The 14,741-nt window shown below is 32.9% G+C and overlaps 1 pseudogene; it reads right to left on the reverse strand.

Moving 5' to 3' along the window:
• Nucleotides 1–1,788: 1,788 nt before the first annotated feature.
• The window catches only part of LOC122238074, a 31,911-nt pseudogene continuing 18,958 nt past the window's right edge, over nt 1,789–14,741 (reverse strand).

Below are 14,741 nucleotides of genomic sequence, written 5' to 3' on the forward strand. Positions count from 1 at the left end.
TAAATCTTCCGTCTATCAATATAATTCCACATTTCTTTACAGGGATTCTATAAATAATTGGATTAAGTAAATTAGCAGAATCAAAACGTAATTAACATTGTAATATATTTAATTTCCCTCAATTATGCCATGTTGTTATTCTAAAACTTTGACGTATTGAAAATTTATTGATTTCTGTAATTATTTGGGAAACACTTTTTAAAAAACATGTAGAATTGGAATATATTATTTATAAATTTACCAGAATTTGAGCTTATAATTTGATACATTTTATGATTCTCAAAATTTTTTGCTAATTACACTATTTCTTCAAAGTTAAGAATTTGACAAGTTTCTTATATGGCTAAATTCCTTAGTAGATCATGATTAATCTTTTAATAACTTTTAATGGCCTTATATGATTGTCCAAGAGGATAAAAAATAAAAGAAAATGAGGTAGTTTTTAAGAGCTAATAATTTACATGATATAATAATGTCTAATGTTTATTAATTATGTCCATTTTTAATTTTTTTTAATGTTTATCTATGAAAGAGAGAGAGAGAGCACTAGTGGAGGAGGTGCAGACAGAGAGAGAGAGGGAGACACAGAATCCGAAGCAGGCTCCAGGTTCTGAACTGTCAACACAAAGTCCAATGTGGGGCTCGAACCACAAACTGCAAGATCAGGAACTGAGCCAAAGTTGGACACTTAACCAACTGACCCTCCCTGGCACCCCTAATTATGCCTAATGTTTGATGATTAATAATGTTTAATGCTTATTAAGTGTTTACCATTGCCAAGAACTATCCTGTTGTATATAAACCGTCTCATTTAATCCTCATAATAATGCTATGAGATAGGTACTATTATGGTCATGATTTTACAGATGAAGATTCTGAAGCAACCAGTGATGAAATGAGTTATCAAAATTTATACCATGAAATTAAAGCCAGAATTTGAACCTTTACATAATGATCTCATATTTGAAACTTTTTTTTTAAACTTTTTAATGTTCATTTATTTTTTAGAGAGAGAGACAGGGCACAAGCTAAGAGAGAGAGGGAGAGACAGAATCCGAAGCAAACTCAAGGCTCTGAGCTGTCAGCACAGAGCCTGACGCGGGGCTCTAACTCACAAACCGTGAGATCAGGACCTGAGCCGAAGTCTGACATTTAATCAACTGAGTCACCAGGTGCCCCTCATGGCTGAGTCTTTTAATCACAAACATGAATGTAAATATAAGAAAGGCCTAAAGCTAAGTACAACTATCAAAATGTTTCAATGGAATAACTAGTGAACAAATGGCAGATTTTTCTTTTCGTAGATTGTTTCGTATAACTGTTCCTGGAGAAAGATTTGACAGGAATGCTAATGCAGACAGAAATAATAAGTTAAACAATACACATTAACACATGAAGTGCATATTACCACTCATTGCTTTTTGTAACTAGAACATACACCCTGAAAATGGTACAAGCAAGAATCAAGACCATTATATGTTTGTAGTCAAAGTGTGTTCCACTTAAACGAATACAAAAAGGAATAAAATTAATTATAAATAAAATGAGAAATCATTGAAGACTTTAAAATTTGTATAAATAAATGGTGTTTGGCTGTCTTAATTTTTTTGCATTTGTTACATTGTATGAGAAAAAATAAAATTAAAAAGGCACAAACTTGATATTAAACAATTAAGCATCAGTGATGGGATCCACTTGGGCCCACAAAAGTAGTATGAAGATTATTTTAAAATGAAACATCTGAAGAAATAGCAGCCATACACACACACATATATACAAATCCTTTTGCTAACTTAAACAAGCCTCTAAAAGAGCTATCATAAATTCTTTCTCCAGGAGGTTTACAGCCAGAAAGGGGACGGGACACTGGTACCTGCATGAGAAATTACGTACACAAAATTTTCCATACCTTCCACTTGGTTCTCCCCCATTGTTACTCATTAGTTTCCTGCTATTTCACTTCCCTTGAAGTCTCAACCCCCCTTCTTATTAAGATGATAAATCAACCATTATCTCTAGCTGTCCAGGGAGCCACTTCTTTGTACACTCACATGGACATGAATAAACTTTGTGTTTTCTCTTGTTAATATGTCCTTTGAATTTTGACAGTTAATTCAAAGTCCCCAATCACTGAACCCAAGTGGGTAGATGAAAAAGTTTTTAATTCCTTCCAACATCACACTGATGGAAATTAAGTAGTAAACATAAGGTTTTTTTTTTCATCCTTTCTTACAAGTAAGATGCATTGATTCTCACTTTACACAGAATAGCATATAGTGTAGAAACACTACAATAATTTTCAATATTCCTTGGCAATTAGGCAAATAGATTGACGAATTAATTGATAATTAGCTTTGGAAACTGTGTTTCCCAAACAAAGGATTTTTCCCCCGCTCCATGCCTGTAATATTCAGGGATAAATAGAAACCCAAATATCTCACTAATTTTAGGAAATTTTATATTTTGCTTTCTGCATTCTTCCCCACCTAACATCCAACTTTTTGAAAGTTATCTCCACCAGTGAGGTTTCATTCTTCACCTTCACATCACTCCTCCACCCACCGAGGCGTGCCTTCTGCTCCCAACTAAAGTATTCAAATTGCCATTGTCAAGGTTAACAAAAAATTAGCTCTTGCTTTCAAGTCCAACTAATCTTTTGAGTCCATTTCTTGACCTTCTCTATTTTTATTATTTATTTTTTTTAACTTTTTAATGTTTATTTATTTGAGAGAGAGAGAGAGCACAGCAGGGGTAGGGCAGAGAGAGAGAGAGAGCGAGACAGAGAATCCAAAGCGGGGTCTGTACTATCAGTGCAAAGCCCGGCATGGGGCTCAAATTCATGAACCGAGTGAACATGACCTGAGCCAAAGTCGGAAGCACGACCTACTGAGCTACCCAGGCTCCCTGACCTACTCTATTTTTAATTTTAAAAGGTGTAAATATATCATCTAAGCGTTTTTAATAAAAATAAAGTGAACAATTTACACCCACTACTCTTGCCATGTTTTTACAACTATTTTAACCTTAAAAGTTTAAATATCTCCCAAGAGTTTTACTACTTCCCTTTGACTTGATAGATGGATGTTTTCACATTATTCTCATCACAATCTATTTGCACATCCGTGTGTTCAGTTTTTCCTTGAACAACTCTCTTCTTTTTGCTTCTGAGAAAACACACTTTCTTCTTTTATTTTTTTCAAGCTTCCCTTGATTCTATTAAGTCCCTTTTCCAATTAAATTTCTTCTGCTTTTTTATGTTATTTATATTATGTTATTTCATTTTACTTCTTTTCATTTGATTTTTAGTATTTGATACGGATGCTTCCTTTTTCTTACCTCTTCACAGACTAATTTTGCATAAGCTTCTTTTCCTTCAAGGCTCAACTTCAATATATATGCTGAAGATTCAAAGTGCTAGTCCCAATCCAGAAATGTCTTCATAATTTCAGACATACATCTGAATGCCAATAGCATCTAGAGGTATACCTCATTTTATTTTGCTTTCCTTTATTGTGCTTTGCAAATAATGCATTTTTACATTGAAGGCTTGAGATAATTCTGCTTCAAGCATGTCTGTCGGTGCTGTTTTTCCCACAACATTTGATCACTTGATGTCTCTGTGTCCCATTTGGTAATTCTTGCAATAATTCAAGGTTTTTCATTATTATTACATTTGAATCTCTGCAATATCACGGTAAAACTGTAATAGATGAGTATTTGCTTCTTATGGATGAGCAAAGAAAGTGGTTTCTTGAAAGGGAATCTATTCCTGGTGAAGATGCTGTGAAGATTGTTGAAATAACAACAAAGGGCTTAGAAATTAGATAAACTTAGTTGATAAAGCAGCAGCAGGGGTTTGAGAGGATTGACTCCAATTTTGAAAGGAGTTCCACTGTGGATAAAATGCTATCAAATAGCATCACATGCTCCAGAGAAATTGTTCATGAAAGGAAGGATCAATCAATGCAGCAAACTTCATTGTTGTCTTATTTTTAAAAATTGCCACAGACGTTCCAATCTTCAGCAACCACCACCCGGGTCAGTCAACATTGAGACAAGACCCTTCACCAGAAAAAGCTGAAAGCTCAGACAATGGTTAGTATTTTTTAGAAATAAATGTATTTTAAAAAGTATGTATTTTTTTGACATAATGCTATTACACACTTAATAGACTACAGTATTGTATGAGCGTAACTTTTATAGGAACTGGGAAACAACAAAAAAAATTGATTTGACTTGCTTTACTGTGATATTCACCTTATTGTGGTGGTCTGTAACTAATCCACAATATCTCTTACGTATGTCTGTATAAGAAATTGCCAGTCTTGATATGTCAGTATTTGTATATTCAACCAGTTTTCAACATAGCCACAAAACTACTATAATACAAAAGCTAACTAATTCTCCACGAAATGTTAACTAGAATAACATATTCCTATTTTGCAAATTGAATAATGCCACCCCATATATATATATATATATATATATATATATATACATACACACACACACGCACACACACTGTATCACACACACACACACTATATATATATATATATATATATATATATATATATATATATATATATATATAGCGGTTGCCCTGGACAGACAGAATAAAATCTAACTCCACACTGGCACAGAGTGCCTGGGAGAGATGACCATTCTCCTTTAGAGCTGCGTGTCTCAGAACCAATACTTCACAGTGGCTCAAAGGCCATCCTCTGTGAACAAACTGCCTGTGATGAATGACTACTTCACTTGTTTCCTAGTCTGCATGGAGAAAATAACAACAGCACCTAGTTTACAGACTTGTGAAGAGAATGCCAAATTCAGAGAAAGCATCCAATAAATAGTAGATGTTATTATCTGGCAGCTATTTAAGTGTTTTTTTTTTTTATCCTCTATCTTTCTTATATGATCTTTCCGTTTTTCATCAAAAATAGCTTTTTGAGATATACCACATGCCAAGCCCTGGGATAAGAAACATGATATCACAATATGCGATTGATAACTCGGTCCCCAGGGAACATACAATCTAGCCTGGAAAAGAAGAAATTTTTAATAATATGTAATTACACAAAGGTTTGCCTAATTACAAAAAGCTTATTTAATTACAGCTGTGGTAAGGTTACTAAAGAAACAAATATTCAACAGAACCAGTTGCAAGGGAATCTAATCTGGAAATGTGACATTTAACCTGAGATTTAAAGCATGAGCAGGAAATAGATGAGTAAGCTTTAGGGATAGAGAATTGGTATGAGGGGAAGATATTTAGATTTCCCTTTTTGACCCCAAACTCTCCTTTATTCTTTATTGCTCAACCCCTAGGTTATTGTTGTTTTATGATTACCCCATTATTGTCAATTGTATTCACATTTCTTTGCCATCCAGATTTGACCTCATCCCTCTTTTATTATATTATGTTTTCTCATCAAGAATACTGTTATCTTTTCCTTGATCATCAGGAAGAAAAAATGATTTAAATTACCTGAATTCCAACTACCCTGACTTCCCACATAGTCTCTCCCTCCCAATTATTGATGACTTACTCTCATTCTTGAGTAAGTTGATATCACACTCATGTTGTTGATGCCTTCCTGTTGATGACTTCCTGGACACTGTTCTGTCTTTCTTTTTCTAGGTATTTCATTGTTGATTATTCAGCCAATTATGGAAGTGCAAACTGAATAAAGACATTTAAATTATACTCTACCACTTACTGGTTGTGTTTTCAAGGGCATTTTTTTTTTTTTACCTTTTTGTGCCTCAATTTCATCAGGTGCAAAAGTGGACTAACAACCATACCTCTTCATGCTTTTTATTTGCTTGAGGGCAAAATGAGATTATATATTTGTTGACATATAGTAAGTGCTTACTAACACTATTGTTTTCATTAGCTCATCTTCTTTTGATATAAAATAACAGATTCCAACCTGCATTAATTCTAAAGCCTATCTTATCCTTTAGTTTATATTCATATAGTATAACAAGATTGAATTCTCTGTCAACTTTTGCCGTTCTTACCTCTGGTAGGAAGGCTTTTCCTTAAGCCTAATAAAATCCTGTGAGAAGCACACTCATTTTTTACATATGTAACAAGTTTTTACTTTGTAGAAATTCCTCTCAGGAAAATCCAACACTTCCCTCACACAGAGCAATTTAAGAATGCATCATTGCTTCTTTGGGGAGAGCTAAGTCGAGGGTCTCCAAAGTAATGATCAAATAACTTCCATTACATCACTCAGTGATTATTACAGCCAAGTAACTTAAGAAGTGCACGTATTTTAGAGATAAGAAAGCTCAAGCTAAGAATGATCAAGAAATGTATTGAAAATTATACAGGTGAGTGAGGAGGTGTCTGATTATTAAGTCCAAGAGTATATAATATGGGAGCATATTAGAGAGGGAAAACTATGAGTGATAATATTTACTTGTTTATCTAAATAATGTCTATTAGAATAATCTTGTTAACAGATAACTGCCATGGGTATTACATTCAAAGTTATTAGTATTTTTAAAGGATTGATTATTTAGGATTTATGTGTCTTTTGATTTAATTAATGATACTCTTTTGAAATAACTGTCAAAAATAGAATACCAAAATTCATCAGCTTAAAAATAATTAACCCAGATTAAAAAAAAAAAAATAGTGTGGTGTGTTATACATGGAGAGAATCATCCAAAACCATCAGTGTTGTGATTGCTTGTAAGCTGTAAAAAAATAAAGAATGCTAATAATGGAATTGCATTGGGGAAATTATTTAAAATGTCACAGTTAAATGCAGCAGTAAATTATATATTTTTATTAAGTTACAACATTTTCTAGTAAACAATTACAAATATGCTTATAAAATTTTGATATTTTTTCATGATCTTTGTGCTGTTTTGAAAAGACTATATTTTCTTGCACCAACAGATAGATGCCATTAATTTATTTATTCAAGTATAATTAACATACAATCTTAACATACAATTCAGGTGCACAATATAATAGTTCAATGGTTCTACACATTTCTCAGTGCTCAGCAAGATAAGTGTATTCTTGAGGCATCTCGGTGACTCAGTCAGTTAGGTGTCTGACTTCGGCTCAGGTCATGAACTCACGGTCCCTGAATTCAAGCCCTGTGTGGGGCTCTGTGCTCTCAGTTCAGAGCCTGGAGTTTGCTTCGGATTCTGTGTCTGCCTTTCTCTCTGCCCCTCCACCGCTCACACTCTGTCTCTCTTGGTCTCTCAAAAAATGAATAAACATTAAAAACAAAATTAAAAAAAAAGATAAGCATACTCTTAATCTCCTTTGTCTATTGCACCTATCCTCTGACTTATCTGCTCTCTGGCAACCATCAGTTTGTTCTTAACAGTCTGTATTTAACATTTTGTATTTAACAGTCTGTTTTTGTTTATTTCATTTTTTATTTGTTCATTTGTTTTGTTTCTTAAATTCCACATATGAGTGAAATCAGGTGGTACTTGCCTTTCTCTGACTGATTTTTTTCACTTACCCTTTAGAGCATCCATATTGTTGCAAGTGGAAAGGTTTCATTCTTTTTTTTATGGCTGAATAATATCCCATAGTGTATATACCCCACATGTTTTTTATCCAGTTACCTATCAGTGGACCCTTGGGTTGCTTCCATATCTTGGCTATTGTAAACAATGTTGCAATAAACCTAGGGGTACATATATCTTTTTAAATTAGTGTTTTTAGATTCTTCGTGTAAAAACCTAGTAGTGGGATTACTGTATCATATAGTAATTCTATTTTTAATTTTTTGAGGAACCTCCATACAGTTTTCCACGGTGGCTACTGTACTTTGCATCCCCATCAACAGTGTAAGAGAGTTGGTTCCTTTTTTTTCCACATCCTCACCCACACTTGTTATTGTCTTTTTTTATTGTAGCCATTCTGACAGGTATAAGGTGATATCTCCTTGTGGTTTTAATTTACATTTCCCTAATGATTAGTGGTGCTGAGCATCTTTTTGCGTTTGTGTTTCCTATCTATATGTCTTTGGAAAAATGTCTATTCAGATCCTTCACTTACTTTTTAATTTGATTATTTATTCTTTTTGGCGTTGAGCTGTAGATGTTCTCTATATATTGTAGATGCTACTAATTTTTTAAAGTGTGTTTCTGTTGTATACGTTTCCAGAGAGACTCTCTATTTTTGGATATTCAGAATAAAAATCTTTTTCCCTTCATAAGTGCTTATTTTTCTATTCAGACACACTTTTTGCCAAAAAAGTGTTTTGCTCTGTCCACTTGGATGCTGTCTATATTTCCATAGTTTTATGCTCTGTCCACTTGGATGCTGGCTATATTTCTATATCAGGTTTATTGTCGGAGAACCATTTGATCTGCAAAAAAGACATTTAATCCTCAGTATTTAACAAGAATTCATATTACTTGTGAGATTTGGGGCAAGTTATGTAAACTCCACATACTTTCCCTTCTGCAAACCAGTGATAGCAATAGCATTTGACTCATAAGTTTATTGTGACAAGTAAATATATTAATTTAATCCAAGAGTTGGACACTCCCTGGTATGTGATAAGCATTTGGGGGGGGGGGTGGATGTAAGCTATTAGAGTGTCTCTGCCTTACATAAGTGGATTTTTTTATTCTCTCATAATTGAAACTGTTAAAAAATGAACACCCCAAAAACATAATCAGACCTATCAACACAGAGAACAAACCGATGGTTCCAGAGGGAAGACGGGTGGGTAGATGGGCAAAATGGGTGAAGAGAAGTGGGAAAAACAAGCTTCCAGTGATAAAAGGGATAAGTCATGGGAATAAAAGGCACAGCATATAATATAGTCAATTGTATTATCATAGCATTGTATGGTAACAGATGGTAGCTACATTTGTGGTAAGCATAGCATCATAGAGATTTGTTGAATCACTGGTTTACACCCAAAACTAATGTAATGTTGCCTGTCAACTACGCTCAAAAATACAAGTAAAAATTAAAAATTAAAAATGATCACTCCAAACCTGCTGCTAACCACCTTTATCATTTTACTTTGAGACCTTATTCCCATGAATGCAAGAAGCGATTATGGGTTACTCCTTCTTCTTCACCTTTACTGTTCAGAATTTTAAAATACAGGAATAGCAGAGGTGCATTCCTTTAAGTGAAAAACCTAATTTTTAGTTAGCATTAGTCCTTGATACACTAATCTGTGGCTATAAATTCACAAGGGAAAGATGTACTTTTTAATTCTCCTCTTATTAAAAGGTTGGTTTGCTGTTGTTTTAGTGAATGGTCAACTCCTTCCTTCCAACGAATGAAAATTCTGTACAAATTCTGGGTCATATCTGTATCTTAATTTCTGTGTACTGAGTTAAAAGTTAAAAAAAAAATAAACAAAAACAAAAACACAGAAGGGGTTTCAAGCCAAATGCCAGTTTCAACTAGTAGTCTGACTTTGTTATTTCATGGTAAAATAGTACTACTTATGGTTTTAAACTTCTGATGCTATAATGAGTAGCTGCAATGTCATTTCAACCTTATCATGTAGTTTTTGACAGGGACATATTTAAAATACTTAACTTTCAGTAGAGTTCAACTACATTTTGTTTTTCATGTTTTAACATCATTAGAAATTAAACATCTATAAAGAGTGTTCTCATGCAACAGCCTTCTATTTCTGGAAAGTAGGTTATTTCATTTCTTAGGATCCCAAGATGAGATTTCACTCTCATACCATCTGGCAAGATAATAAGATAACATCTAAAATCAATACTTTAATATGATCCTGGCTAAAAACTAGCCTCAATGAGAATTAATGGCATATGGCTAAAGCTTAAGAAAAAAGAAAGGGCTAATGTTACTTTTAAAAAAAAGCACATTCAAAGAAAATAACTTACTTTTTTTAGAAGGAGAAAAACAAAGTATAAAGATACTTTATGTAATTTTTTATCAATTCAGAAAGATTACTGATTTCATGATTAAAATATTTTTACAAAAATCTCTTTTCAATTATATTATGCTTTGTTTACAAACCTATAATCTTTTAAATCAAAGAATAAAACTATTTTAATTAATAAGAATTAAGTTAAAGACAAAATGAGACAAGAAGCACATGTAAAATATCTATACTTAAGGTAAATTAAAAAAAAAAAACAACTTAAAAAAATGAAATTATAAAAACAAAGAAAAAGAACAAAGATCATAAAAAGCCAAATCTTGTATTTGTATTTCTGTTCCGTTTATGCAATATTTTAAGTTGAAAGGAGAAAAGGGGGAATGTATTTAGATCAATTCCTCAAGTGTGGATCTTAATCTCCAAGCATTGTTATGTGCTCCTTAGGGATGGGATATGAGTAGAACTGATATTTTGCTTAATTATATTGAAGTTGAGAATAAAATCTATGATTTCAGCCATTTGGCATCTGTTGAGTTTGTTTTATGATCCTATATGTTGTCAATATTCTAAAATGTTCTCTTTGTAAATAAGAGTGTCTTCTGAAGCTATTCATTCTGTATTTTATGCTGGTACCTTAGATTGGGCTTGTTATTTATGTTATTCAGACTGTATACATCCTTAGTGATTTTTTAATATACTTTTTTTTTAAAGTCATTTAGGTTCACAACAAAAGGTACAGAGATTTCCCATATACCGCCTGCTCCCACACAGGCCTAGATCACCTCCCTCAATATCAATATCCCCCACCACAGTGGTACATTTGTTGCAATTGCTAACCTACTTTGGGACATTTCATAGTTTATATTAGAGTTCCTTCTTGGTGTTTTGCAGTCTCTGCATTTGGAAAAATTTAAAATGGCATGTGTCCACCTTTATAATATCATACAGAGTAGTTTCACTGCCTTAAATCTTTTGTATTCTGCCTATTAATCCCTCCTTCCCTTCAACCTCTGACTACCACACATGTTTTTATTGTCTCTATAGTTTTCCCTTTTCCAGAGTCATATGGTTGGAATCATACAGTATTATTTAGTTTTTTTCAGATCGGTTTATTTCACTCAGTAGTATGTATTTAAATTTCCTCTATGCCTTTTCGTGACTTCATAGCTCATTTCTTTTTAGTGCTGAATAATATTCCATTTTGTGAACATATCACACTTTATGCACTCACCTACTAAAGGGCATCTCGATTGTTTCCAAGTTTGGGCACTTATGAATAAAGCTGCTATAAACATCCAGGTACATGGTTTTTGTTTTGTTTTGTTTTGTTTTGTTTTTGTGGACATTGGCTTTCAATTGTTTTTTTTTTGGCAAATGCCAATGAGCATGATTGTTGGATCATATGGTAAGCCTATGCTTATTTTTCTAGAAACCACCAAACTCTCTTCCAAAGTGACAGTACCATTTTTCATTCACACCAGCAATGAATGAAAGTTCCTGTTGCTCCATATCCTCTCCAACATTTGATGTTGTCAGTGTTCCAGATATTGGTCACACTAATAGGTATACAGTGGTATCTCATTTTTGTTTTCATTTGCATCTCCCTGATGACATATGTTGAGCATTTTTTCATATGATTATTTGTCAAATCCATGTGTTCTGTGAAGTGTCTGTTAAGATTTGTGAGACCCATTTTCTAATCAGGTTGCTTGTTTCTTGATTGTTGACTTTTGATACTACTTAACAAACTTTGAATGACAATCCTTTTTCAGATGTATCTTTTGCAAATACTTTCTCCCAGTCTATGGCTAGTCTTTTTGTTCCTTGGTGTATAATTCTTCTTATACATTGTCAGATTTGATTTGTTAGTATTTTGATGAGAAGTTTTATATGTATGGTCATGGGAGGTATTCCTAGTTTTGGTATTAAGATAATGCTCACTTCATAGAATAGGTTAGGAAGTATTCCCTATCCTTCTATCTTTTGAAAAAGATTATAAAGAATTGGTATAATTTCTTCCTTAAATGTTTGGAAAAATTCACTTGTGAACCCACATAGGACTGATATTTTCTGTTTTGGAAGGTCATTAATTATTGACTTACTTTTTTAACAGATACAAACAGATACTTATTCAACTTGTCTATTTCTTCTTGTGTGATTTTTGATAAACTGTGCCTTTCAAGGAATTGGTCCATTTTATCTAAGTTAACAAATTTGTGGGCATAGAGTTGTTCATATTTAATGACTTTTTTTTTATCTGCTTAAACAATAACTTAAGGAATGTATCCATTTCTTTAATAAGAACTAAGACTGTCTAAATCTTGTATTTCTAATATCTTTTGCTGTTTATATTTTAATCTATATTATTAGTCCATACAAGTTTAGAACTGTCTTAATTTTATGTTGCATTGTTTTTTATTACGTGGTAATTTTTGATAGTAATTCTGTTATCTTATACTTTATTTTGTCTCATGGTAATGCTATGATTCATAGTTTCTTGGTGTATTTTTTGTATAATTTTACTTTCACACTTTACGTATCTTCCAGTTTAATAAATGTTTCTTAATAGTATGTAACTTTTTTGCTTTTATTTTCTCTTTTGAAAAATTTCCACATATATTTATGATAGTGACATAAATTTGGACTTAAGCATACAATGCTATTCTGTCTTTCCTATTTGCCCAATTGATCTTTTATGTTATTTTAATTTTTTATCATCTTATACATTTATTTGAATACAAATATTTCAGAGTATTTCAATGCTAACCAAGATCTTTTTTGAAATTATATGCTACTGGTTTCAAATATTTAAATTCCAACTTATTCTACTACACCCATCAAACATTATTTTTTATTGTTTTATAAAATCAGTGCTTAAGAGACTTAGCTATACACTTGTAAGTTTATTCGGTCTTTTTATGAAGTGAATATTTGCTCCCCTCCCCTAATTCATATGTTGAAATCCTAATCCTCAATATGATGGTATTAGGAGTTGGGGGTCTTTGGGAGATAATTCGGTGATTAGGAAATAAATTATAAGAGAGGAAGGTTTCCTAAAGGTAAACAAACTGCATTCTGTACCTGATCATTGGGAGTCAAAATTATGAGTCATATATTGGTGAACATGTTTGCTCAGAGCATAAACGCACATCAAGAGTGCTGATGTTGATTACCCAAAGACAATGGGAGTCTAGGCTGTGGAGGTAGTTTAAGAATGAAAAATTCAGGTTCAATGGAAGATAATGACTACTGGAAGCTTTTGCAGGATACCTAGTAAACTGCTTGAATTCTAGGCATAAAGGTTGAGTATTATGGACTAAATTTTTGTGTCCCCCCCAAAGTCATGCTAAAATCCTAACCCCCAGTGTGATGGTATTAGGGGGTGGGGCCTTTGAGAAGTAATTAAGCTGTGAGGGTGGAACCCTTAAGAATGGGATTAAAGCCTTTATAAAAGAGACCTTCTTATCTCTTCCTCCATATGAGGCCCCAGGAAGAAGATAGGTCTATAACACAGGAAGCACATTCTCACCAGATCCTGAATCTACTAGCACCATGATCTTGGACTTTTAAGCTTCCAAAACTTTAAGAAATATATCTTTGTTGCTTAAGCCACCAAGCCTATGATTGTTTCTTATAGTAGCCAGAACAGTTCAAGAAAGGTCTTTATTTCTTTCTGCATTTCATATTTCTCAGCCAGTACATATTCTGCTCCTGAGATCCTCCAATGGCAAACACAAATACAAACTGCATTTTCCTTGCTATAGATTTCTAGGTTAACATTTTGATCTCTAGCCCGTTAAAAGACACCACTCTACTGTCTTCTGGCTTCAGTTGTTGTTGAGGAGATAACTATTGGTCTGGTGGTTGCTCCTTTAAAAGCAATTCACTTTTTCTAATTATTGCTCATTGACTATTTTCTGGTTTTGTTTTCTCTGATGGTTTGCATTTTTTCAATATTTGTCTAGGCCCAGATTTTTTTTTTTTTTTCCCTGATCCCACCTGGAATTTTCAGAAAACTCTGGAATTTGTGGATTAGTGTCTTTCTTCAGCTTTGGGGTATGTTCAGTCAATGTATCTTCATATATTGTCACTTCTAACATTCTCTTTCATTTTCCTTCTGAATCTCAAATTAAATATATGTTGGATGGTTTACTGGAATTTTCTAGAACAACTTATCTGTTTAAATTATTTGAGACCTGAGATAAAGGTTTACTTTTCAAAAGGAAATTTGCCTTTGTTTTTCAAAAGGAAATTTGTGTGGAGAACCATTATTGTTGAACATATCATGGTAAAACCTTTACTAGATAATGACAATGTAAATTTGAGTTATTAACTCTGGTGAGATATTCAAGAGTAACACTTTAGAAGGGACTTTCCTTTCTTTTCCCTAAAGTATTCCCATATGCCTTCTGCTTCATCATTGGAGGTTCCCCATTACACTTAAGCATACACTGAACTTGGTTTTGTTTTGCCCTGAGCTCATAAGGCCATATAATATGGTATTTAAATCCATTTGAGAACCAAGGATAAAATACTCTTATTTAAAAATACTTTAAAGTATGAATATGTGACTATAATGAAAATACATCTGTATTATAATTTTAAATTTAAATCAAATATAATACAGAAACTCTTTTACCAAATATGCTTTTTTTTCAGTTGACTTAAAGAAAAAGTATAATTTGTCTCTTTAGTTTGCACACTTATTTTTGTTTCCATGCATTATTGCATCAATGACAAGGAAGTGTAACCTGGTGGGAAGATTATGCTTAGAGCCCTCAGGTTACTGATATGACTAGATTGTCATGGTGGGAAATCATGTTGGCTATAGCGTGACATTTGTTAAAATGATACAGTAATAAAGATAGT

The sequence above is a fragment of the Panthera tigris genome, chromosome B1, assembly GCF_018350195.1.
Source record: "Panthera tigris isolate Pti1 chromosome B1, P.tigris_Pti1_mat1.1, whole genome shotgun sequence".
In the NCBI taxonomy this organism is placed as follows: domain Eukaryota; kingdom Metazoa; phylum Chordata; class Mammalia; order Carnivora; family Felidae; genus Panthera; species Panthera tigris.